The following is a 26,190-nucleotide window of genomic DNA, read 5'->3' as shown; positions in this document are numbered from 1 at the left end:
ATAAGGTACCAGCCAATCAGTTCCTAACTGTCATTTTTCAAACACAGACCATAACATGGCAGTTAGATGCTGATTGGTTGGTACTTTATCTCTCTCCAAGCTTTGATACATCTCCCTCTGCATCTGAGCTAATTCTAAATCGCTACAGACTCCGTTTGCTTTAGATGTGTCAGAAGTGAAGGGGAAAGATTGCCACAATCTGCTTAAAATGGAGTTTTGATTGATATATACTTATACACGTTAGTGCACCCCCAGTCCTGGCTGAGTATAAGCATACAGCTGGCCGTGTGCTGATTCTGATACTGTATTCAATGTTACGTTTCATTACAATGTTTTAGAACCCTGTGAATATTCTTTAGTCTAATTATTTGTTATCACACAGCTCGCATATTTGTCCACTACTGATGTGGCGGTGCACTATGGGAAAGTCACTGCCATTTATAATAAAAAAACAAGGAAGATTAAAGGTCAGGCTTCAATAAAATGATATCATGTTGCAGACTTTAGCAGAAGTCAGAGTATCGTTTAATATACATGAATCATGATCCAACGAATTAACCTCAGTTACAAAGGTTATTACATGTTTCTAAGAGAGGAATAATTATCACCACATTTTGTTTCTGATTTACTGTAGGAACCAATAATTAAACCAAAAAAGTTATAGTGTCCTCATCAGCTTCACACACGAGGTTCAAAGCGATCTTCAGTCTACCAATCCATCAAGAGCTACAGTACTGTACCAAGCCTGCTACCTGGTATAATACCAAATAAGCATTATACTAGCCCAGGTATGTCTACCTATTTCCCATCTTCATGCGGGAGACTATTTTAGATTATATTTAGGTAATGCCTGTCAGAGTAAAGCAACAGCTACTGGTTAAATATTGCTTGAAAGCTACACTGGAGGCCCAGTAGGTGGCGCTGTGTCTCAAACTATCACTGTGCAGGCTCTCTTTGATATAGTAGTGTTTCCTCTTCATGTTATGTTAGGAAGTTGTACATGTAGAGATGTGCCCTGTAGGCACATCAGCGGTGCTGACTGTGGACAGCGCTGGGGCAGCTTGTCTGCCCCCAGCGCCTGTCAGTGCGTGGCGGCGGCGGGTGTCCGGTGCAGGGATTACCCTTTTCCCTGCACCGGACCGGAGGCTGCAGGGGCATTTGAATGTTGGCGCCCTCCGGGAGCCAATCGCGGCTCCCGGAGCGGCAGCCAATCGGAGAGGGGCGCGGCGAGCCAATCGGCGCTCGCTGCGTCATAGGCCCCGCCCCCGGCGTCTGACGTCAGACGCCGGGCGGGAGCCAAAGACACCGCGCGTGCAGAAGAGCGCGAAGAAGAAAGCAGCCGTGTCCTGGAGAAGAGGGTCGGCGCGCCGGAGCGGAGAAGAGAGTCTGGCACGGAGAAGAAGACGGCGGCCGCTGAAGAGGCCAGAAGACGTCGGGCTCCTGAAGGAAGATGTCCAGCGGCGGCTGGACGCGGAGCAGCGGAGGCGACGCCGCTGGCCAGGACGGGTCAGCGGCAGAAGAGGGCACCGGAGATCCCTGGATCAGGTGAGGCCTCAGTGAGGCTACCCTCACTCCCTCCTCTTTTCCTCCCTAGACCATCAGGGACGGGCATTAGGCCAGAGGGCACAATTCGGGCACTAGGCCTGGGCGCAGATAGGAGGTTGGGGGTCATCATTGCCTTAGGTGGTTTGGGCATTAGGCCCAAGCTACCAGGAAGCGGCGCAGTAGGCGGGCACCAGGCCCGGGGGCAATTCAGGCAATAGGCCTGTGGGAACATTAGAGGGCATTAGGCCCTAGTGTATTTGGGCAGTAGGTACATATAAGGTGACCCTGGGTACAAGGCCCAGGTCACCTAACGGGCAACAAGTTAGGCGGGCGCTAGGCCCGTGGGTGAAGTCAGGCCTCTGGCCTGTGTGCAGCTAGGGGGCGCTAGGCCCAGTGAATAAGACCCCTGAGGTGAATAAAGGTGGCACTGGGCGCTAGGCCCAGGCCACCCTGAGGTATTTAGGTAGGCAGGCAAGGGGCCCACATAAGGGAAGGTACAGGAGGTGGGTAGGCCGTGCGGCGCCCACCCCCTTTCCAGCGGGAGGGATTTAAAGGGACTGCACCGTGTGATCTGGTATTCCGATATTGTGATGTATGTTGTTACCGTGCAGGGCAAAGTGTATGCGTTGTTTAAGTTGTGCATAGTTGTGTCGCACCACCCACACGAGCTAGTTTGAGGGCTCTGTTTATGTAGCTAGTGTAGCGGACGCACACTAGGGTAGTTCTTGGCCCTGCACAGCTGTTTCTCTTTGCCTCCTTACAGGGACCTGTAAGTGGAGAAGATCGGAGTGCAAGACTTGTGACGGTGAGTAGCATCCGTGTATGTTTGTCCCTTGTCTGTCCCCGAGCGCCGGAGTCGGGATTGCTCACGGACGTGAGAATCCTTTTCATCACACTACGTGCGAGAGCGCGAGTGTGTGAAATCTGGGTGGCTGAGGCTTTGTGCCAGTGATGACCTTTCACCCAACCGGTGAAGGTCGCGGTCACCCCTGGGGTATCCCCTTTTCCAGTGGAAGAAGGGTCGATACCCCCCTTGAGGTAACCTATTCTCTCCTCAGCTCGATCGTCGGTCAGCTCCGAGAGGGAATCGCCGTGTCCGGATCCGATTGAAGATTGCCAGGTCCGTTGAAGGTTCCGGTACCTGAAGGTGAGAGAGAGCGGCGCCTGGTGAGTACCGAATTTACACCTGCACGGCAGCAGGCACCACCACACCGCAGCCGCACCTCTTACATACATATACTGGTCATCATATGTTTATCCCACACACTCTTTGCACTGTCTTTCTTCTCAATTCCTCACCCACATTCATTTCATGTTAGCACTCATATTTAAGGGGATATGTATCAAACCTTTGAGAGAGATAAAGTTCAGAAATCGTCAATAGCAACAAATCAGCTCTTAATTGTCGTTTTTCAAACACAGCACTCTTCAAAGCTTTGTACATAGATTCCTATGGTGTCTATGCACTTATCCATGGAAAGAGATTGAGTGGAGAGAGAGATAAAGTATCAGCCAATCAGCTCACAACTGACATTTTTCAAACACCGCCTGTAACATGGCAGTTAGAAGCTGATTGGCTAGTACTTTATCTCCGTCCACTTTATCTCTCTCAAAAGCTAAGTACTTCTGCCCCCACAACCTGTAAACATGGCAGGTAGGAGTTGATTGACTGGTTCCTTATCTCCGTCCACTCTCCAGAACTTAGTACACAGACCCATATGCTTCATACGCTCTGTAAAAGCCGCATTACCACCTGGAGCTAATCAGCCCCTTGCTAGACCCCCAGGGGGTGCCCAGTGTGTGCGCTTTTCCAGCGTTCATCTATTAGCCTCAACAGATCTTTGTACCAATCAGAAGCTGAGCAGGTCAGCCATTATTAAATTAGTGGCTTCTTGTTGGTTCTTCCACTCACGCCGAATTCTGCCGCTCTTTTATGGTGGCAAATGAAAATTATCAACAGCTTTAAGTGCAGAGGCGTCGTATGCTTTTACCTAGCCTTGATTTTCTGTGTAGGAGGAGCCCTGAGGCTTAAAGCAAAACTATCAACAAAAGCATCAATATCTATTAAAAATACATTATAACAGTGACATTCCGAAAGTAAATAAAAACACAACTTTTCTTTCCTTGTCTTGAAATGAATAAATAATAGATTAGACATTAATAAGTGATAATAAAATGGCAAAGTGTTTTATGTGGAATTGTCAAAATCACATTAGTGTTTACTTAGTACAATTTCTTTCACGCGATCATATTCCTAAAGTTCCGTTTTTGTCTATTATTTTTATGTTTCTTAGCTAAAAACAGCACTTGCTTATCTTTTTTAAAAACAACGCTGTATATATTTTTTGGTATTTAATCATCCCGACCTTATCATTATCGGAAAATGTTGCATTTTGGTTATATATATAGTACCTTGCTAAATTATTCACTCACCTTGGCTATTTTGTTACATTACAACCTGTAATTTAATTTTTTTTTAATCTGAATATTATGTGATGGATCTGCACAAAATAGTCTAAGTTGGTGAAGTGAAATGAAAAAATTATATAATAAAGAATTTTTATAAATTAAAAATGTTAAAATTGGCATGTGCATATGTATTCACCCCCTTTGCTATGAAGTCCCTCAAAACTTCTGGTGCAACCAATTACCTTCAGAAGTCACATAATTAGTGAAATGAAGTCCACCTGTGTGCAATCTAAGTGTCACATGATCTGTCAGTATAAACACACCTTTTCTGAAAGGCCCCAGAGGCTGCCACACCACTAAGCAAGAGGCATCCCACCATGAAGACCAATGAGCTCTCCAAACAAGACAGGGACCAAGTTGTTGAGAAGTACAAGTCAGGGTTGGGTTATAAAAAATATCCAAATCTTTGATGATCCCCCGGGGCACCATCAAATCCATCATCTTCAAATGGAAAGAACATGGTACCATAACAAACCTTCCACGAGAGGGCCGGCCACCAAAACTCACAGACCGGGCAAGGAGGACATTAATCAGAGAGGCAGCACAGAGACCAAAGGACCTGCAAAGTTCCACAGCAGAAACCGGTGTATCTGCGCATGTGACCACAATAAGCCGTACACTCCATAGAGCTGGGCTTTATGGAAGAGTGGCCAGAAAAAAAACATTACTTAGTGTTAAAAATAAGAAGGCACGATTTGAGTTTGCCAAAAGGCACGTGGACAACTCCCCGAATGTATGGAGGAAGGTGCTCTGGTCAGATGAGACTAAAATGTAACTTTTCGGCCACCAAGGAAAACGCTATATCTGGCGCAAACCCAACACATCCCATCACCCCAAGAATACCATCCCCACAGTGAAACATGGTGGTGGCAGCATCATGCTGCGGGGATGTTTTTAAGCAGCAGGGACTGGGAAACTGTTTCGAGTTGAGGGAAAGATGGATGGTGCTAAATACAGGGATATTCTTGAGCAAAACCTGTTTCAGTCTGCCTGTGATTTAAGACTGGGACGGAGATTCACCTTCCAGCAGGACAATGATACGAAGCATACTGCTAAAGCAACACTCGAGTGGTTTAAGGGGAAACATTTAAATGTATTGGAATGGCCTAGTCAAAGCCCAGATCTCAATCTAATTGAGAATCTGTGGTCAGACTTGAAGATTGCAGTTCACAAGCGGAAACCATCCAACATGAAGGAGCTGGAGCAGTTTTGTCTTGAGTAATGGGCAAAAATCCCAGTGGCACGATGTGGCAAGCTCATAGAGACTTATCTAAAGCGACTTGCAGCTGTAATTGCCGCAAAAGGTGGCTCTACCAAGTACTGACTTTAGGGGGGTGAATAGTTATGCACGCTGAAGTTTTCTGTTATTTTGTCCTATTTGTTGTTTGCTTCACAATACAAAAAAAAAAACTCTTCAAAGTTGTAGCCATGTTCTGTGAATGAAAATAAGCAAACCTTCAAACAATCCATTTTAATTCCAGGTTTTGAGGCAACAAAACATGAAAAATGCAAAGGGAGTGAATACTTTAGCAAGGCACTGTATATATTTTTATTTTTTATTTTTTTGTGCTAATTTTATACTTGATAGTCAAAATCATAACATCATAACTCAGCATGTTAAGACTACATAAGGTCTTCTCATTTTTCTGAAATAGCCCTGTACTCACAAGACGTCTGCCGGGGGCTATATTATCAGCACACTTTGAAAAATTTAACAATTGTGTACATTGTTTTTCATTTTTGGGCCTACATGGCAAAACAATTCTGTACAAAATGAACCAACAGTTACAGTCATTTATAAAGCAGCATAGCCAACCAACTGGGCTTAAGCTTGGGGATTCAGAATGACAAAACTCTGAACAGTTTCGGAACGTTGGTGATGTTCTGAATGGTGGCACCTGACACTTATACCAGATATCAGCCACAATCAAATCCTCATTATTTCTCCTGAGGAACATAGCCAGAATCAAGCATTTAATTGCCTCTGTAGATCTGCCGAAAGTCATACATGTACTTGTATCATCACGTCTAGACTACTGTAATACCATCTACGTGGGTCTCCCAGCAAAAGAATTGCACCACCTACAGCTGGTACAAAACACAGCTGCCAGGCTATTAACCAACCAGCCCCGTTCCAGCCACATAACACCCATTGTCTATTCCCTTCATTGGCTGCCTGTAAGATGGCAAATCGTCTTCAAGATTGGCTTACTGACTTTCAAGTCCTTTATGACCAGGGCCCAAGGTACCTGAAGCGGTTTCTCATTCCATACGGCCCCACACACTCACTGAGATCTGTAGATGAAGGACTATTAGTAGTACCTATAATCTCCCTGAATTTTTGTGGGGTCAAGCTTTTAGCCATGTGGCTCTGACTCTATGGAACTCACTTCCTCGCACAGTGCAAGAGGAACCCACTCTAGAATCCTTCAAAAACAGACTCAAGACTTTCCTGTCTACTCAGCGTTTCACTATTGCCCCTTAGTTCCTAAAAAAGTGCAACCCGAATACTTAGTTCTCTTTTACGTTAAGCTTATCTTGTATTTTTTGTTTTTTAAATGCAAATGTAAATCCCTGTGAGTCCTACCGGCAGAAAAGGGTCATAAAAATAACATTATTATTATTATTAATCACCTGAAGTAAGTGCGCTCCATTGAATGCGGTGTCTTCCATTAACCCCAATAGTCAGGATCGTATCTGACACGCCACCTCAGGGCGTTTAATGGGAAAGGGTTTGTTGGGTCGACCCTATTTAGGTCGATACTCATTAGGTCGACCACTATTGGTCAACAGGCACTAGGTCGACACCTGGAAAAGGTCAACTTGGTCAACAGGTCGACATGGAAAAGGTCAACATGGAAAAAAGGTCGACATGAGATTTTTTTGAAAACATTTTTTTTTTCATAAAGTGACTGGGAAACCCAGTTAGTGCACCGTGTCCCCTCGCATGGCGAGCGAGGTGCCTCGCTCCGCTACCGCTGTGCTTGACACAGGTTACTATTCCCGATCGTAGCCCACGTGGATCGTAAAGTATGAAAAAGTTCAAAAACATTTATAACATTTTGAAAAATTCATGTTGACCTTTTCATGTGTCGCCCTTTGCCATGTCGACCTAATGACCATGTTGACCTTTTCAAGGTGTCGACCTAATGCATGTCAACCGATAGTGGTCGCCCTATTGACTGTCGACCTAAGTGAGGACCGTATCCCATTTAGTGTAACCCTGGTGGGTAAGGATACCGGAGGAACTTCAATAAGAAACATATGATAGACAATGTACATTTTTTAAAAATTAGTGCAAAAAAAACTTTTTCCCGCTGACAGCAGCGAGAGTTCCAATAAATGATGGACACGGCAGAAAAACAGAACTTGAAGAAAATTATTCCTTTCCGTAAAGTGAGTTCACGTTGCTATCAGAAAGTCACATGCAGTGGTAGCTGAGCCGATATGAACGCACTGGGGCCCTGGGCAAGGACTGGGCTGGGTCCCCCTTCTACTCTCCTTTCATCAAGGAAAACATTCATAATCAGTGGTTCAAATAATCTGGGCCCCTCTGTGTCCATTGTGCCCAAGGCAGGAATCCACTGTAGGTTGCTTAGTTCATCAGGATCTCGGCCTGACTGGTAAGGGTCTGTGCAGTCTTTGGGGGTGTAGAAGATCTGATGGATTGGGGTATGCCCTGGAGTGTGTATGCCAAGCTGACACACAGCCACGTCTTCTGAGATCTTTCAAGAACCTTTAAAAAATGGCAAAGCAATGGCTCTAAAAAAATGTGCACTATTATTCAATATTTGCAGATATTCACTGAAAGCAGTCAGTATCCACCAGATTTACTATGGAAGGATCGCAGTAGATATTTCCAATATCTGCTGCGCCCCTTCCATTTCCAACAGCATCTGCAGACACCATTGGTTTCTAAGGGGTCTATGAAGCCGCCGGATTTACCAAGCACATTCCGGAGCTCTGATACGCTTCCAGCTCTTCGCCGGATGGGCTCTTATCGGGGGTTTGGTATAAATGACCGCCGGACGGGATGATGGCGGTCAAAATACTGATGCCGGTATCCCAATGTATGAAATCCCGACAGGGGTGATTTCATTAATCTAACCCTCGTCCCCTACCCCCTAACCCTAAGCCTCCCTTCCCGCAGCCTTACCCTAACCCCCTCCCGGTGGTTCCTAATCCTACTCCTCCCCACCTGTGTTCCGCAGCCTAACCGTAACCCTCTCCCCTTAGTGCCTACACCTAACTTACCATCAGTGGTGGCTAACCCTAACCCACCATGTCCTCAACCTAACCCTAACCCCCTCCCCCCGGTGTCGGCTAAACCTGTGATACCCGGGACCAGAAACTTGTGTAGTTATTCATGTGAGGGTATCACTGTACATGGGAATGGGTCAGCATGGGATTATTTTCCTTTGAGATACATATGATGGTGCCTGTAACTGGTTAAGCCTCAGAAGAAGGGGGGCGCTGGGACCCAGCAGAGGACCGTTATACAGACTGAACTGCTAGCTCACGAGCCGCTGGCGGGAGAGATCCGGGTACCTGGAGAGAGTCTTTAAGAGCGCGGAGTGGAGGACCGTTGGGAAGTTCTGAGGCGAGGAGTCAAGGAGAAAGGACTGCGCTGCTGAGACATCGGAACAAGGAGAGAGAGAGAACCGCGGCTAACTCCCAAGACGCGGAGTGGATAGAAGAGATTTACCTGATCTAACCTCCGGTGACAGCCGCATGGCTCCGGTGGTCGCGTTAGAAGTGCAGTGACCCGCGAACGCAGGAGGGGACTGGCTGCGGCTGCAGTGTAAGACGGGACCTTCCTCCGTGACATCCGCCGGGCGTCTGTAAAGAACTGCTTCATCAACCCGATCAGAGCAAGGAGGATCCGGGATTCGTGAGTAATCTCCAATAAGGCGGTAGGCGGCTCCCAAGCAGCCTATACATGGTGAGGGGAGGGCTCGCATGAACACTGACACATAGAAGGGCCTCAGGGTGAAGGGAAAATTAACTCAGTGCCCTGTCAGATAGCAACGAACTGCGGCCTCACGCTGAAGGGGATTTAAGACTTCACTGTATTATAGATTAAGATAGCTAGACATCATCTGAAGTACATAAATCCAGCTCATATTCGCTGCACTACCATTGCTTGTGAACCATATTGGAGAAGTTTTAACTATTAAATACGCAGTCAGCTTTGAGGAGGGGAAAACCATATTACCCTTTGTTCAAAGGAAAACAGCTAGTTTAAAGAGAAAAACTATTATTCTAGTTATGCTTTGAGCTAGACTTACCTCAGATACCACGTAGAACCAGACCGTAGAAAACAGGCAGACAGCCATTCACCTCGTCATTTGTATAGTTTGAATAGGATTCCAGAGAAAACTTCTCCGTCAGCTGTAGTCAGATAAAACAAGGAAGGAGATAATTTCCATTAATTAACTTAAATTACTGAAGGAACGTCTCCATGATATGAGTGATCAAACTTTACTTTATTTTGAGACCTATTCAACCGTGTCTGACATTAAGCAAAGAAAACAACACAGCTTATGTTATATCTAGTGACCAAGCTTGAGGATAAAAAGAAAAGAGAGAGCTAACTAACTGTGCTACACTTGTAAGGGATTTATCTACAAAAGAGACTTCATGTGCACCAACACAACGGCCATTAACTATTGCGCAGTATAGACGTTTAAGGGGAATTGATATACATGGTTACCATCCCCAGTTTAAGCATAATAGTACTTAGTAAGAGTGTTTCACTATATAACTTTGCTTATGTTACTAGTTCAGAGTACTGATATAATATTCATGCTTAGTAGTTATTGATAAGATTGTGCTGTCACACTAACTCATTTTTCAAACCCAAGGAAGGTCTGCTGAGATCGTCAGTTGCTGTACAATAAAATATGAATATTCTGTGTGTTGTGACATAATATTGTGTTGTTCCTAATTGTATAAATGTTGTTATTAGCAATAATAAATGCTAATTAAGGAGTTGCTGTAAATCCTATTAAAAAATAGTTGAAGGTAATTGCAATATTCTATTGAGTCACAACATATGCTTTAAACTACCCTCTCTGCAAAGATTGGAAAGATCGAACGAGAAGATTGCATACAGATTGTGTGTGTTTGGTACACTTTAGTGGCGTCCCCGAACAGGATACATAACTTAAAACGAGGAAATCTATACTAGAGGAAGATGTCAAAAGAACAGGCTACATCAGCTGGAATATCCAGTGGGGAGCATAGTAAGACAACGCAAGAGGCACCTAGTATGGCACAGATAAATCCAATAACTCTACCATACTATTTTGGGGCTCCCTGGCTTCCGACATACCATGGAGATAGACGTAGTCCAGAAGGGAATACATTAACTGATTTTAAAAATAAAATGAAGTCGATGTTTCGATTATACCCATTAAGTGAGCAACAAAAAGTGGAAATTTTAATTGGTCAACTAAAAGGATCGGCGCATCGGGAAGTAATATCTTGGCCTGTGGATGAGCGGAAGAGTATTGATCAGATCTTACAACGATTAGCTACGACTTTTGAACTTCGCACTATTTCCGAACTAAAGATGAAGTTTTATGCTAGAAAGCAGCGTCCGGGAGAAACACTTAGAGATTATGCACTGAGTCTTCAGGAAGCATTGAAAGCTCTTCAAACCGTGGATGAAAAAGAAATTAAGGATATCGATGAAGCCTTGGTGTCACAGTTTGTAGAGGGGGCAAATGGAGAAGGGATCAAGGCTCAACTCAGAATGCTGAGGATGCAGATACCTGACCATACATTCCTGGATTTTAAAGAGGCTGCGATCAAGGTGGTAGGGACAGATATCGCCCCAGAAGTTAGTTTCCCTGAGATGCCTGGTTATCCGGAAGACTGGCCCCCTAAAGGAAACAACTTTTCCGATACCAGCAAATTCAAAAGAAACCTAGAAACCGCTGCACAGAATTTTCGGACATCGACTACGGATCCAGTGCAAACTCTAAAAAGCCAGATGGAGGAGCTAGTAACGGGAATGGCTGAGGTTTGCAACGAAGTTCGGAATTTGGCCAGGAAGCAAGCTTCTAGTCCCAGTGAACCTAGATGGCAACAAGAGCGAAGAAGGGCTAGAAGTGATTGGTACAATTCGCCCCAAGCAGGGGGCAGGAAAACTACTGACCGATTTGATCCCCAAGGTCGACCCATTTGTCGCCAATGTCAAAAACCGGGACACATAGCACGTAATTGCGATCAAGGGGAGGCTTTAAACTCCAATGCCCCGAGGTCGGAGACCGATCCTCGGGGGGAAACACCACAGTGAGCCCAAAATCAGAAGAATGGTGGTCTCAGTATGTAGGACAATGTCCCCATATCCCGATATCTATTAACGGAGTGGAAATTATGGCCATGGTAGATACCGGATCGCAAATAACCACCATTCAGCATTCTACTTTTCTACAGAATTGGGGAGAAAATCAAATTGTGACACCTCCACCCACGTGGTTACAATTGATAGCCAGTAATGGGTCAAGTATAGCCTGCGTGGGTTACTGGGAGGCCAATGTAAAGATTGGAGAAACTGAACTTCCTCGACAAGGGTGCTTGATTACACATGCCAGTGACCCCAATGCTATCCCTATGATTCTCGGGATGAATATATTGCAGAGTTGTCCTGAGGAGTTGATTTCGATCCTGAGACAAGAACTCCCTAAAACTGGGACCACCCATCAGGACGTCCTCCAGAAAACCATTAAAACGCTGCAAAGCCACCAGGCATTTGTGCATTGTAATGGATCCATTGGAAAGGTCCGGATTACGGATAGCAAACCCATCAAAGTGCCTCCCAACTCCGAAATCATTGTATGGGGCAAAACTAAATGTGGCCCTGGAGGAAAATATTATGAGGCCCTCGTCGAACCTTGTGATCTGAGTGAGGAAAATGAAATCGTCGTGGCCCATTGTTTAGTGACCGTGACCAATGGAAGGGTCCTGGTCCGGATCTTGAATCCTCACAATCATACGATTAAATTATACCGACAACGACCAATTGCTACACTTTCGTGGACTACCTTTCAGGATGTTATACCTACGCAAACAGAAGCTCATCAACAGAGCAATAACGTTGTCCAGGCAGAGAGCAACACCCCGACAGAGTGTTGGAATGACATCCAAATCGGCGATGACGATACCCCTGGTGAGCATAAAAAAGGCGCACTTCAAGTAGTAAAGGAGAATCCTCAAACCTTTAGTCAAGGTCCCTTGGATTTTGGAACAGTAACAACTGTGAAACACCGCATCTTGACTGGAAATGCTACTCCTATCAAGGAAAAACACAGACCCTTAGCCCCTGCCCTGTATCAACCAGTCCGCAAGATGCTCGAAGATATGAAAGCTACTGGCGTCATTCAAGAGAGCCACAGCCCTTGGGCGGCCCCAATGGTGCTAGTAAAAAAAAAGAATGGACAGCTGCGCTTTTGTGTCGATTACCGAAAATTGAACCAGATTACACACAAGGATGCATATCCACTTCCCAGAATTGAGGAATCACTTGCAGCTTTGAAATCGGCCAAGTATTTCTCCATGTTAGATTTAACTAGCGGATATTGGCAGATTATGATAGCGCCAGAAGATAAAGAGAAAACAGCCTTTACAACTCCTATGGGGCTCCATGAATTCAATCGAATGCCATTTGGATTGTGCAATGCTCCGGCAACATTCCAAAGAGTGATGGAGCATTGCCTGGGAGATAGAAATTTTGAAATGGTGTTATTATATTTGGACGACATTATCATCTTTTCCAAATCATATTCGGACCATCTACAACATTTACATGAAGTCTTCCAACAATTGGCTAGATACGGCCTAAAGGTTAATCCTGCTAAGTGTCACTTGTTAAAACCTAAAGTTCATTATTTGGGACACTTGGTGAGCTCGGAAGGAGTGGCCCCGGATCCAGAAAAGGTTCGAGTGGTACAAGATTGGCCCGTTCCCCGAACTGTCAAAGATGTAAGACGATTTCTTGGATTCGCGGGGTATTATAGACGTTTCATAAAAGATTTTGCCAAAATAGCCGCCCCTTTGCACGAAGTGCTACGAGATGTGCCTCAGGATATTCAAAGCAGGCATTTATTGGTCGTATGGACTTCCCGACAACAATCTGCGTTCGAACATCTTAAGAATTTCTTGCTCCAAGCGCCACTTCTGACATATCCAGATTACAGTAAACCCTTCATCCTACATACTGATGCGAGTAAGCAAGGACTGGGGGCGGTTCTCGCACAGTTACAAGATGGTCAGGAAAAAGTAATAGCATATGCCAGCCGAGGTCTTCGGAAGACCGAGCGTAATGATGCCAATTACGGTGCTTTTAAATTAGAATTCCTAGCACTGGTCTGGGCCGTTACAGAAAAATTTAAAGATTATCTTACTGCCACCCCGTTTATAGCTTACACCGACTGTAATCCTCTGGCCCATTTAGCTACTGCCAAGTTGGGAGCATTAGAGCAGCGATGGTATGCACGTTTGGCTAACTATCAGTTTACCATACAATATCGACCTGGCCAAAATAATAGTAATGCAGATGCATTATCTCGGTTGATGGACCAAGAAGAATCGGAAGTAAAGGACTATCAAGAGACAGTGGAACTTTTCCCTTTTCAGGCCACCCGACGAACAGTGGTGCATCATAACGCTGCCTCCAAGACAAGTAAGCCTGATTACCAATCTGAAGAAAGCAGTTCAAGCGAATGGCAGGAGTGGCAAGAAAAATACCCACTGTTTCAACAGTTAAAGGGATTATTACTGCAAAAGAGAGGCTTATCCAAGTCTGAAAGACAAACCTCAGCACCCGAGTTGGTTAAGCTATGGAGACAGCGGGATCGTCTAGAGATTCACCGAAATGTAATAGTCCGCAAAAGTGTCCATCCTAAAACTCATCTGACCATCACTCAAGTGCTCATCCCTGCGCCAAAGGCACCAGTCCTCTTGCGAGCTTATCATGATCAATCGGGTCATTTCGGACATCAGAAGACAGAATTGCATCTCAGACAACGGTTCTATTGGGTAGGGCTACGCCAGAATGTCGAAGAATGGTGTAAAAACTGCCATGCGTGTAGCCTACGGAAACCTGCTCTATCTACAGATAGGGCCCCCTTTCATCCAATTGTCAGCAGCAAGCCTCTTGACTTGGTCACCATTGATCATGTGAAGCTAGAGAAGAGTACGGCGGGATACGAATACGCAATCATGATAGTGGACCATTATACCAAATTCGCAGTTGCTCTACCAGTGAAAGATATGATGGCGAAGACTACTGCTAAGGTCTTTTGGAGGGCCTTCGTGCGACCATATGGTTTTCCTGATAAAATCTTGACCGATCAGGGGCCCGCGTTTACATCTCGACTCTTTCGAGAATTATGTCTCCTGTATAGATGTAATAAAATACAAACCACAGCCTATCACCCTCAGGGGAACGGCCTTTGTGAAAGGACTAATCAGACGCTGATCTAAATGCTACGGACCCTTCCTCTGCAGAGAAGACAAGAATGGCCATTATTATTAACAGAGTTTATGTTCATCTACAATAACACCATCCATGGTTCTACTGGATATACACCGTATTATTTATTATTTGGTAGACAAGGAAAATTACCAGTAGATGTTACTTTTCAAGTAGACAGTACCCCAGAACCGTTTCTGGAGATGGACTGGGTGACAGAACACCAACGTCGATTGAGGATGGCTCATGACTTGGTAAAACAACATAGAGAAATAGCACAGAAGCGGCAAGAGACCAATTATAACCGTCTAGCGCAAGTTGAACCCTTGTCGGTTGGATGCAGAGTCCTAAAGAAAAATAACCAACGACAAAGTAAATTAGACGCTCGCTGGGAGCCGATTCCATATAAAATAATAGGAAGGCCGAATCCAGAAATAGCAGTCACCGTATTCAACGAGAAGATGGAAGTCGGCCCAGTATAGTCCATCGAGATCAACTTAAACTGTGCCCCGTTTGGTCAGAAGTTGAAAGTGGGACCATTCCATTCCTAGAAGAAACTCCAACCGCAACCTCATACCCAGATGCAATGATGAGTCTCTATTGGCCGATTCTGGGCATTGTCGGAACTTCAACTAACACAGATGTGACTGAAACTGTGCTGGACAATGGTGCGGACTTTGTACATTGGGAAGTTCCTGTGTTGAGACGTTCTGAAAGGAGCACAAGAGGGAAATTACCTATGAGATACCAGTCTTAAATTATTTAAGTTAAGTTGATCCAATGTGTTATGTGAAGTGATATTCTGTATGTTATAGTTAAAAAAAAATTTTTTTTTTGAGCTGTTACAGTCTTGTATGCGGTTGTCAGATGCGTAAGGATACGCATCAAATTAGTGGGGTGGTATGTGATACCCGGGACCAGAAACTTGTGTAGTTATTCATGTAAGGGTATCACTGTACATGGGAATGGGTCAGCATGGGATTATTTTCCTTTGAGATACATATGATGGTGCCTGTAACTGGTTAAGCCTCAGAAGAAGGGGGGCGCTGGGACCCAGCAGAGGACCGTTATACAGACTGAACTGCTAGCTCACGAGCCGCTGGCGGGAGAGATCCGGGTACCTGGAGAGAGTCTTTAAGAGCGCGGAGTGGAGGACCGTTGGGAAGTTCTGAGGCGAGGAGTCAAGGAGAAAGGACTGTGCTGCTGAGACATCGGAACAAGGAGAGAGAGAGAACCGCGGCTAACTTCCAAGACCCGGAGTGGACAGAAGAGATTTACCTGATCTAACCTCCGGTGACAGCCGCATGGCTCCGGTGGTCGCGTTAGAAGTGCAGTGACCCGCGAACGCAGGAGGGGACTGGCTGCGGCTGCAGTGTAAGACGGGACCTTCCTCCGTGACATCCGCCGGGCGTCTGTAAAGAACTGCTTCATCAACCCGATCAGAGCAAGGAGGGTCCGGGATTCGTGAGTGATCTCCAATAAGGCGGTAGGCGGCTCCCAAGCAGCCCATACATGGTGAGGGGAGGGCCCGCATGAACATTGACACATAGAGGGGCCTCAGGGTGAAGGGAAAATTAACTCAGTGCCCTGTCAGATAGCAACGAACTGTGGCCTCACGCTGAAGGGGATTTAAGACTGCACTGTATTATAGATTAAGATAGCTAGACATCATCTGAAGTACATAAATCCAGCTCATATTCGCTGCACTACCATTGCTTGTGAACCATATTGGAGAAGTTTTAACTATTAAATACGCAGTCAGCTTTGAGGAGGGGAAAACCATATTACCCTTTGTTCAAAGGAAAACAGCTAGTTTAAAGAGAAAAACTATTATTCTAGTTATGCTTTGAGCTAGACTTACCTCAGATACCACGTAGAACCAGACCGTAGAAAACAGGCAGACAGCCATTCACCTCGTCATTTGTATAGTTTGAATAGGATTCCAGAGAAAACTTCTCTGTCAGCTGTAGTCAGATAAAACAAGGAAGGAGATAATTTCCATTAATTAACTTAAATTACTGAAGGAACGTCTCCATGATATGAGTGATCAAACTTTACTTTATTTTGAGACCTATTCAACCGTGTCTGACATTAAGCAAAGAAAACAACACAGCTTACGTTATATCTAGTGACCAAGCTTGAGGATAAAAAGAAAAGAGAGAGCTAACTAACTGTGCTACACTTGTAAGGGATTTATCTACAAAAGAGACTTCATGTGCACCAACACAACGGCCATTACCTATTGCGCAGTATAGACGTTTAAGGGGAATTGATATACATGGTTACCATTCCCAGTTTAAGCATAATAGTACTTAGTAAGAGTGTTTCACTATATAACTTTGCTTATGGTACTAGTTCAGAGTACTGATATAATATTCATGCTTAGTAGTTATTGATAAGATTGTGCTGTCACACTAACTCATTTTTCAAACCCAAGGAAGGTCTGCTGAGATCGTCAGTTGCTGTACAATAAAATATGAATATTCTGTGTGTTGTGACATAATATTGCGTTGTTCCTAATTGTATAAATGTTGTTATTAGCAATAATAAATGCTAATTAAGGAGTTGCTGTAAATCCTATTAAAAAATAGTTGAAGGTAATTGCAATATTCTATTGAGTCACAACATATGCTTTAAACTACCCTCTCTGCAAAGATTGGAAAGATCGAACGTGAAGATTGCATACAGATTGTGTGTGTTTGGTACAAACCTAACCTTCCCGGCACTAATTAGTGGTCGGTATCTATATTTACAAGGGTCGGTATTCCGGCTGCCCAAGTTCCGGCATTGGTATTTTGACGCTTTCAGAATTCCGCTGTCAGGATTTTGACGAGTGTCAGGATTCAGGCGTTGGTATTTCACCAGCTGGGATCCCAACAGCTGGGATATTAACTGTATCCCCTTATGGGAGCCGGTATACTGGCAAGAGCATTTTAATACATTTGCGTGAAAATATTAGTTTTCACTTTTACAATATGGGGCGAAAAAATGTATCAGATCTGTGTAAGAAATGTGTATTGTGATAAATATGTCCATTTGCCTGAAACAATAAATATACTTATTACGTTACATCTGGTTATTGAATGTGTGCTCTGTAGCAATTACACCTGGACTGCACCTTGGCCCTCAAGCCATTATTTCATCGTTGCTCTTTGTCCTAATGGGATCAGTATACCTGCCTGGGGGCATATATACCCTGCGTTGCCGTGTATTCATCATGCTGATAAAGGTTTCACATCAAGGAGAAAGCGTTAGAGAATTCTATCTCTTTGGGACAAGAGCCCCCACTAAACACATACTTTTATTTGACAAACAACATTCTGTGTTAATGGCCAATTCTTCAAAGGGTTACACAGCTCGGAGAACCTCTGACTTGTCACTTATCCTCAGTAGTTTCTGAGAGGTTTTTTTGGGGGGTTTATACAAGAGAAAAAATGTCACTTAATGAAGGAATGGAACAAATATTGGCCACAAGACCACCTGCCAAAGGATTATACACTTTTTAAGAGTATTGTCCCACGTTGAAAGGTAAATACGGCACACATGGATAAATCAATATCTGTCAGAAAAGACAAATGAGTGGGCTGCGGACTGATACATTATGTGGGGAAAATGCACATGTTTTTTTCTTTTACAAAGGAATACACGGAGGGTCCTTTGGGATCATTCAGTGATCTCTGCAACACAAAAGGGGGCTTGCATTTTATTTTATTTATTTTTACAAAATGTTCTTCTTTACGGACCAGGCAGTGCACTGTTCCTGCATGGGAATATTGGTGGTCATTCCGAGTTGTTTGCTCGCAAGCTGCTTTTAGCAGCTTTGCACACGCTAAGCCGCCTACTGGGAGTGAATCTTAGCTTATCAAAATTGCGAACGAAAGATTCGCAATATTGCGAAAAGACTTCTCTGTGCAGTTTCTGAGTAGCTCGAGACTTACTCTTCCAGTGCGATCAGTTCAGTGCTTGTCGTTCCTGGTTTGATGTTAAACAAACACACCCAGCGTTCGCCCAGACACTCCTCCGTTTCCCCAGCCACTCCCGCGTTTTTCCCAGAAACGGTAGCGTTTTTTCAAACACTCCCATAAAACGGACAGTTTCCGCCCAGAAACACCCACTTCCTGTCAATCACATTACGATCACCAGAACGAAGAAAAAACCTCGTAATGTCGTGAGTAAAATTCCTAACTGCATAGCAAATTTACTTGGCGCAGTCGCCCTGCGGACATTGCGCATGCGCATTAGCGACTAATCGCTCCGCTGCGAGAAAAAAATAACGAGCGATCAACTCGGAATGACCACCATTAGTAGGAACATTACTAAGCAACATGCAACTTTTTTAAACCCTGTGATAACTAAGGATGAAATCTGCTTTTTTTGTTCACCAGAGAGTCACATGATACATACAAAGGTATTTTAAGTGCGTTTCTTGCATGACATGCAAATATCTAATGGCTGACAATTCCCTTTTACACCCACATTCCTCAGATAAAGTAAAGTGGTGACACAGACAAGTGTGCGTGTACTTTCATTATTATATGTCTGGTGCTCAGTAATGAGAGGACTCTGGGGATTATGCAGAGATGACGCAGAACTTGCTTCCCGCAGCAAAATCTGCATCCATTTACTTACATACTGGGGGGCACCTAGCACAAGGCAATGCCATCCAGCATGTGTGTGGCACCGCCCCGCGATGCGCTCGCAATTTCATTGCGAACGCATCGATTAGAGGTTGACCCCTGCCTGCGCAGCCTAGGACGTCACACGCAGCTGCCACAAAAATGCTCCCGACACACCCCTGCTTTGCTCACCACGCCCCCTGATGTCCACTGCTGTCATTCTTTCCAGGCTACGGCTGCAAGGTGGAGGGTCGCGCATGTGTACTTCGGCCGGTGCGCTCACGCAGGCTCTCTGAACGCCGTCGCTGTGTACAGACGTGCAGCTGCGTTCTGGTCTGAATAGACCCCTCTGAGGATAGAGAAGCCATTACGGCAGTCATACATGTAACAGCGCTCAGCCTGCAGGACATAGCTCACTGGTTCCCAAACCCGGTCCTCAATGCAACGGTCCAGGATTTAAGGATATCCATGCTTGAGCACAGGTGACTTAATTAGTTCCTCGTTCATTTTCATTAAACCATCTGTGCTCAAGTATGAATATCCCTAAATCCAGGACCGTCACTGTACCTTGATGACCGAGTTTGTGAGCCACTAACACAGCTGACAGAAGGCACGACGCATAGTGAATAAGCCCCAGTTACTGAGAGGAGGCGATCATAGAAGAATAATCATACAATGGGAAACTGTTTCGCCAGTAGTCCTTCAGATTATTACAATGTGTCCAATACTGCATAATTATTCTTCCATACATGTACAGTACATACCGCAGACTAGGACAATAATGATCTATTTTGAGACAAAGAAGCCTACACATATATCTGTTGCTAGGATGCTCATTATATTGCATGAGACGTAATTTGTATATTTAATAACTTACCACTCACAGCCCCCAGTTATCACCACTTACAGCCCCCAGTTATCTCCCCTCATGCGGAGATAGCCCCCAAACAGTAATCACATATCACATACACCCAGGAACAGGAATGAGCACCCCAAATATCACACCCCTTTGTTTTTTCTTTAATTATAAATAAAGGGCTTCTGTAAATTCATCTAATACTTAGAGTAAGGGTAGAGAGAGAGAAGGGGGGGAGAGGAAGAGGGGGAGAGAGGCAGAGAAAGAGGAAGAGGTAGAGAGACAGGGATTGTCACGTCCTGGGTCCCTTTGAACTCAGCTGGTGATTTGTGAGAGGGGGTAACTGAGTTGGATTGCCGCAGACGAGGAGGTCGAATATATGATCTCCTCCTGGGCATTTGGGTTTTGCGGCTCCGGAACAGCAGATCTCGGTCCCCTGGACAGGTATCCGGTAATAGCTGAGGAGTCAGAGGATAAATAACAAATGATAATCTGTGGTATATGAATACGTCTTTTATAAACTAAGAGAACTAGAAGAAACTTGAAGAAACAAATTGATGCTGACCGATAGCACTTCGGTATATGAAGAAGCAATCGATGGTAACCAATGGCACTCAGTACTTGAGATACTGAAGAACTGTAAAACACTTGAAGAAGCAATCGATGGTGACCAATGGCGCTTGGTATCTGATGAAGCAATCAATGTAACCGATGGCACTCGGTACTTGAGATACTGAAGAACTAGAAAACACTTGAAGAAGCAATCGATGGTGACCGATGGCACACGGTATCTGAAGAAGCAATCGATGTTAACCGATGGCACTCAGTACTTGAGACACTGAAAAACTAGAAGACACTTGAAGAAGCAATCGATGGTGACCAATGGCACTATGTACTTGACACACTGAAGAACTAGAAGACACTTGAAGTAGCAATCAATGGTAATCGATGAAATAACCGATGGCACTCGGTACTTGAGACACTGAAGAACTAGAAGACACTTGAAATAGCAATCGATAGTAATTGATGAAATAACCAATGGCACTCGGTACTTGAGACACTGAAGTACTAGAAGACATTTGAAGTAGCAATCAATGGTAAATAACCGATGGCACTTGTTACTTGACACCCTGAAGAACTAGAAGACACTTGAAATAGCAATCGATGTCGGATCGATGTTGAAATACTCTGGTGAACACGTGGAGACACAGAGTGGAGCCTGGAACCTGGAGCAGCAACACACACAGCAGCGCATGCACTGAAGAAGGACGTTGTTCAGGCACCTTCCTTTTCCCAGGATCCCACTTATATACCCTGAGACAGTCTGCTATTGGTGAAAGTAATCAGCTGAGCAATTCCAGGGTTCCCATTGGGCATTACTGCGATCAGCTGACTCTGTAACTTGGCTGCCCAGAGTCCTGCATACTCCGTGCATTCCACTACAGAGTACTTTGAGCAGCGTGGTGGGCACTGCGGCTTACAGTTTGAGAACTGCGGTCTCTGTGTGGCATCAATGAAGGTGATGGGGGCATTTGCAAATTTAATACAGTCACCAGCATATCATTATGACAAATGTATTGGCGGGGGCCCCCATAAGTTAGTTACCCACACATGGTAATCCGGCCCTGCCTCACTGGATTGCTCTGTATATAAGTGGGTGACGGGTTACAAATATGTTTCTCTGTAACTCTGGTAAAGCTTTAGAGAGTCTGTGTGTGTGCCTTTAAGTGAGTTTGATTTCACTGTCACATTGTATCAAAAGACAGATGGGCCGGTGGGTAAGAACGCATGACAGGTGTGATCTATATAGGAAACACCAGCTGCCTTGTGCTAGTATACTGCACCGACGTAAACCTGGAGAAAGATACACGCTGGGGGTTAAGATGAGACGCATAAGCTGCGGAACAGCACACAGCCCTGAACTGTGAATTTGTGATGCCGACAGAGCAGCGATTTATTCCTGACAATGCAGCATAAAAATCCAATAAACTTTAAATTGACAGCAGAGTTAAGACATCCGTCCGGCAGCCGGCTCACGTGCAGACAGCGCGCTTTGTCAGGCCTTGTGGCGGCGTTATGCTGCATTATCACCAATAAATCATTGCGCTGATCTTAGACGTGACGAGCGCCGTGATCCTGCTATCTCTCTTCTTTGTTAAATGAAGTTGTTTGGACTTTGATGTGATGTGTTTTATTGTTTCCAGCCTGCAAATGTTCTGGAGCATACGCCAACCGGCAAAAACTATGCCAAGATTGGTTTTACAGGGGTGGTCAAAGCCCGTGATGTTAGGCGCGTACCCTTACAATACGCTTTCGGGCAAGCAACACAAATCCAAAAATATACTGGTAGGGTAATTGGCTCCAAACAAAATTAACCCTAGCGTAACTGTGTGTGTGTGTACATGTGATAGGGAATATAGAGTGTAAGCTCCACTGGGGCAGGGACTGAAGTGAATGGGCAAATATTCTCTGTACAGCTCTGCGCAGAGGCGGAACTACCACCAGTGCGTTGCACTGGAGCTCGTCACTGTCCTGGGGCCTAAAGCATGTAATGAGTCAAACTGACTCATTACATGCCGCTGTTTGCTGCGGGCAACCGCTGCCCGCAGCACACAGCCGCCCGGAGAGGAGAGGAGCGCAGCGGACATGGGGGAAGGAGGAGGAGGGACCCGCAGCAGCGCTGTGTTATAGGTTGAGGCGCTGCTGCTGCTATCCCTCTGCTTCACCATAGGCTGTCTTCCGACGCTGTGAAGCGCATCCCAGCATTCAGAGCGGCGGAGAACAGCCTATGGTGAAGGACTGGGACAGCAGCAGCAGCGCCTACACCAATAACACAGCACTACTGCGGCTCCCTCCTCCACCTCCCTCCTCCTCCTTCTCCCCTGCCCGGGAATCGGGATCTCTGCCAGAAGCTGCACCAAGGATACGGAGCCAGCGGAGAGAGTAAGTATAATTCTTTCTTTCTTTCTTTCTTTCTTTCTTTCTTTCTTTCTTTCTTTCTTTCTTTCTTTCTTTCTTTCTTTCTTTCTTTCTTCATGTGCAAATAGGGGGACGCTGTCTGCCGTAATGTGTAAAAAAGGGGGACGCTGTCTGCCGTAATGTGTAAAAAGGGGGAATCTGCCTGCCGTAATGTGTAAAAAGGGCACGCTGTCTGCTGTAATGTGTAAATAGGGGTAATCTGCCTGCCGTAATGTGTAAAAAGGGCACGCTGTCTGCCGTAATGTGTAACAAGGGCACGCTGTCTGCCGTAATGTGTAACAAGGGCACGCTGTCTGCCGTTGTGTGTAAAAAGGGAACGCTGTCTGATGTTATGTGTAAAAAGGGCACGCTGTCTGCCGTTATGTGTAAAAAGGGCACGCTGTCTGCCGTTATGTGTAAAAAGGGCACGCTGTCTGCCGTTATGTGTAACAAGGGCACGCTGTCTGCCGTTATGTGTAACAAGGGCACGCTGTCTGCCGTAATGTGTAAAAAGGGCACGCTGTCTGCCGTTATGTGTAACAAGGGCACGCTGTCTGCCGTTATGTGTAACAAGGGCACGCTGTCTGCCGTTATGTGTAACAAGGGCATGCTGTCTGCCGTAATGTGTAAAAAGGGGACGCTGTCTGCCGTAATGTGTAAAAAGGGGCACGCTGTCTGCCTTAATGTGTAAAAAGGGGACACTGTCTGCCGTAATGTGTAAAAACGGGAATCTGTCCACCGTAAGGTGTAAAAGGGTCTCTACCTGGTGTAGTGGTGCTACTGTGCGGCGTAATTTGAATAATGGAGACTACTGTGCACCGTTTTATGAATTGGTATTATTTTGTGGCCACACCCCTTCCCCACGAAGCCACGCCCCTATGTATTTTTGCGCGCGTCTATGGCGCGCACTGCCCGTTTTGCATGCAGGGGTGGGGCTCCGATGCCGTTTCTTGCACACAGTGCAAAATGTCTAGTTACGGCACTGTTGCTAGGTATCCATTTCTCTGGCCCTGAGCAGGTCTCCCTCACCAGATCTTGGATGGGATGAGGGGGGAGGGGGGGGGGGGCAAAGCATTTTGTCACACTGGGCCCACCGCTCGCTAGTTCCGCCACTGGCTCTGCGGAATATGTGTGCGCTATATAAATAACTGGTAATAATAATAATAATAATCACACAAAGAAACATCTTGCAGTTTATAAATGAGCATTTCTGCTCCGATACAGCCCTGCCGGCAATCTCTCCTCCAGTAATTCCACAATTCATTTTAGTATTTAGAATTCTTCAGTGAGCTTTTGTGTGGGAACAAATTAATCCAATTAACCCTCGTTATCAAAGATTTCAATATATACATTATTCCTTTATATCCATGTTATGTTGAACAATGAGATTATTAACATGTTTTTCTGTATATATATTAAAGAACATTAGTTATCTGCAGATGGAAGTGTCGGCTCTGTCACTGTCTCCCAGAGATGGTCCTTCTGATGAGAGCGGTGGATCCTGGGTATCGCCAGCTGCGAGATCAGCCGTAGCATATAATGTAGGGTCTGCTCTAAGTGATACAATGGATTGCAGATGCTAGTGAGCTGTGTTCCAGGGTACCCCGATATCCTGCAGGCTTGGAGGAGTTGCTATACCTTAGTGACAAAGCTTCGGAAACTTGTTTTATATCCTATATAATATAGAACACATCCACTAAGAAACTCTAAAGGGGATGTCAAGAAAGACACTATGGGGTATATTTACAAAGATTCGTGTTTTGGCCGTTTTGAAGGGTGTTTGAACTCGAATGGTTGCGGGGTGCATTTTACTGCAACTTTTTGAATCCTGATACGATCATTAACTAAGCTGCCGAGTTTTGCACAATCGTTTTTTCCGATGTCGATGTGATTCGTAATATCAGGCAGTGTTTTACGGGAGTGATGAGTAAAACACTGCCTGACAAAACACAAGGAATCCCGGCCGGATCTGTGAGATCAATGCAGGGCTTCATTGTGTACCTTAAAAAGTTGATTAAAGTCTCAAAAAATCTGAAAAAAATTCTACTCACATAATCCAGTGTAGAATCAGACCTTGTAGCCAATGGTGGGAACTTTGCGGTCAGCGGTGAGGTTACTTTTGGTCAACCGCTGACCGCAAAGTTCCCACCATTGGCTACAAGGTCTGATTCTACACTGGATTATGTGAGTAGAATTTTATTCACAGGTACCCCAAGGATTCTACATGGAGAAGAGGACCGAGCCTCGTGTGAACATAGGTAAGTATGTATGTTTGGAGGTGTGCATGTATGTAATAAACTTATACTTTCACGGTGTGTGTCCTGTTTTTTGGGGGGTATTTTTTTAGTAGTAGTACTACAGGTACCAGCGGGCCCGGTTTTCCACCGCATGCTGGTACTTGTGGTTCTCCAAGTACCAGCTTGCGGGGGAGGCTTGCTGGGACTTGTAATACTGCTACTAAAAACAATATTCACATTTTTTCAAAAGGCTATCAGCCCCCCATCCGCCGCCCTTGGAAGGGGGGGACAGCCTCTGGCTTCACCCCTGGCCCTTGGGTGGCTGGAGGGGGGGACCCCTTGATTTAAGAAGTTCCCACTCCTCCAGGGTACCCCGGCCAGGGGTGACTAGTTGGGTATGTAATGCCAGGGCCGCAGGGACCAGTATAAAAGTGTCCCCCGGCTGTGGCATTATGTACCTGGCTAGTGGAGCCCGGTGCTGGTTTCAAAAATACGGGGGACCCCTACGCTTTTTGTCCCCCGTATTTTTGGAACCAGGACCAGTGCAGAGCCCAGTGCTGGTTGATTAAATATGGGGGAACCCCTGTCATTTCCCCCCCCATATTTTTCCATCCAGGACCGGCTCAAAGAGCCCGAGGCTGGTTATGCTTAGGAGGGGGGACCCCACGCAATTTTTTTTCAGTTTTTACAGTAAACAGACCCTTTCCCATAGATAAACATGCACAGATCTCACTGATCCGTGCATGGTTATCAAAACTCGACTGGAAAAAGCAGGTCTATTTTTTTGCTGCTTTTTTTAACGAATCTAAAAAAAACAGACCCGCACTTGAGCACTCAGAAACTAATACCCAAATACGAATGAATAGTGAATGCCCGTTTTGTATGAAATAACAGCTGTGTTTGACCGATGGTCTATTCATTCGTATTTCGGAACTTTGCAAATCAAACCATTACGAATAGTCCAAACACTGCAGAGATTGGTGCTTAGTGAATTCCCGGATTGGGACTTAGAAAAAAAAACACAAATCG

Source organism: Pseudophryne corroboree, chromosome 9 (assembly GCF_028390025.1).
Source record: "Pseudophryne corroboree isolate aPseCor3 chromosome 9, aPseCor3.hap2, whole genome shotgun sequence".
In the NCBI taxonomy this organism is placed as follows: Eukaryota; Metazoa; Chordata; class Amphibia; order Anura; family Myobatrachidae; genus Pseudophryne; species Pseudophryne corroboree.
Note: the sequence above shows the minus strand (reverse complement) of the source record.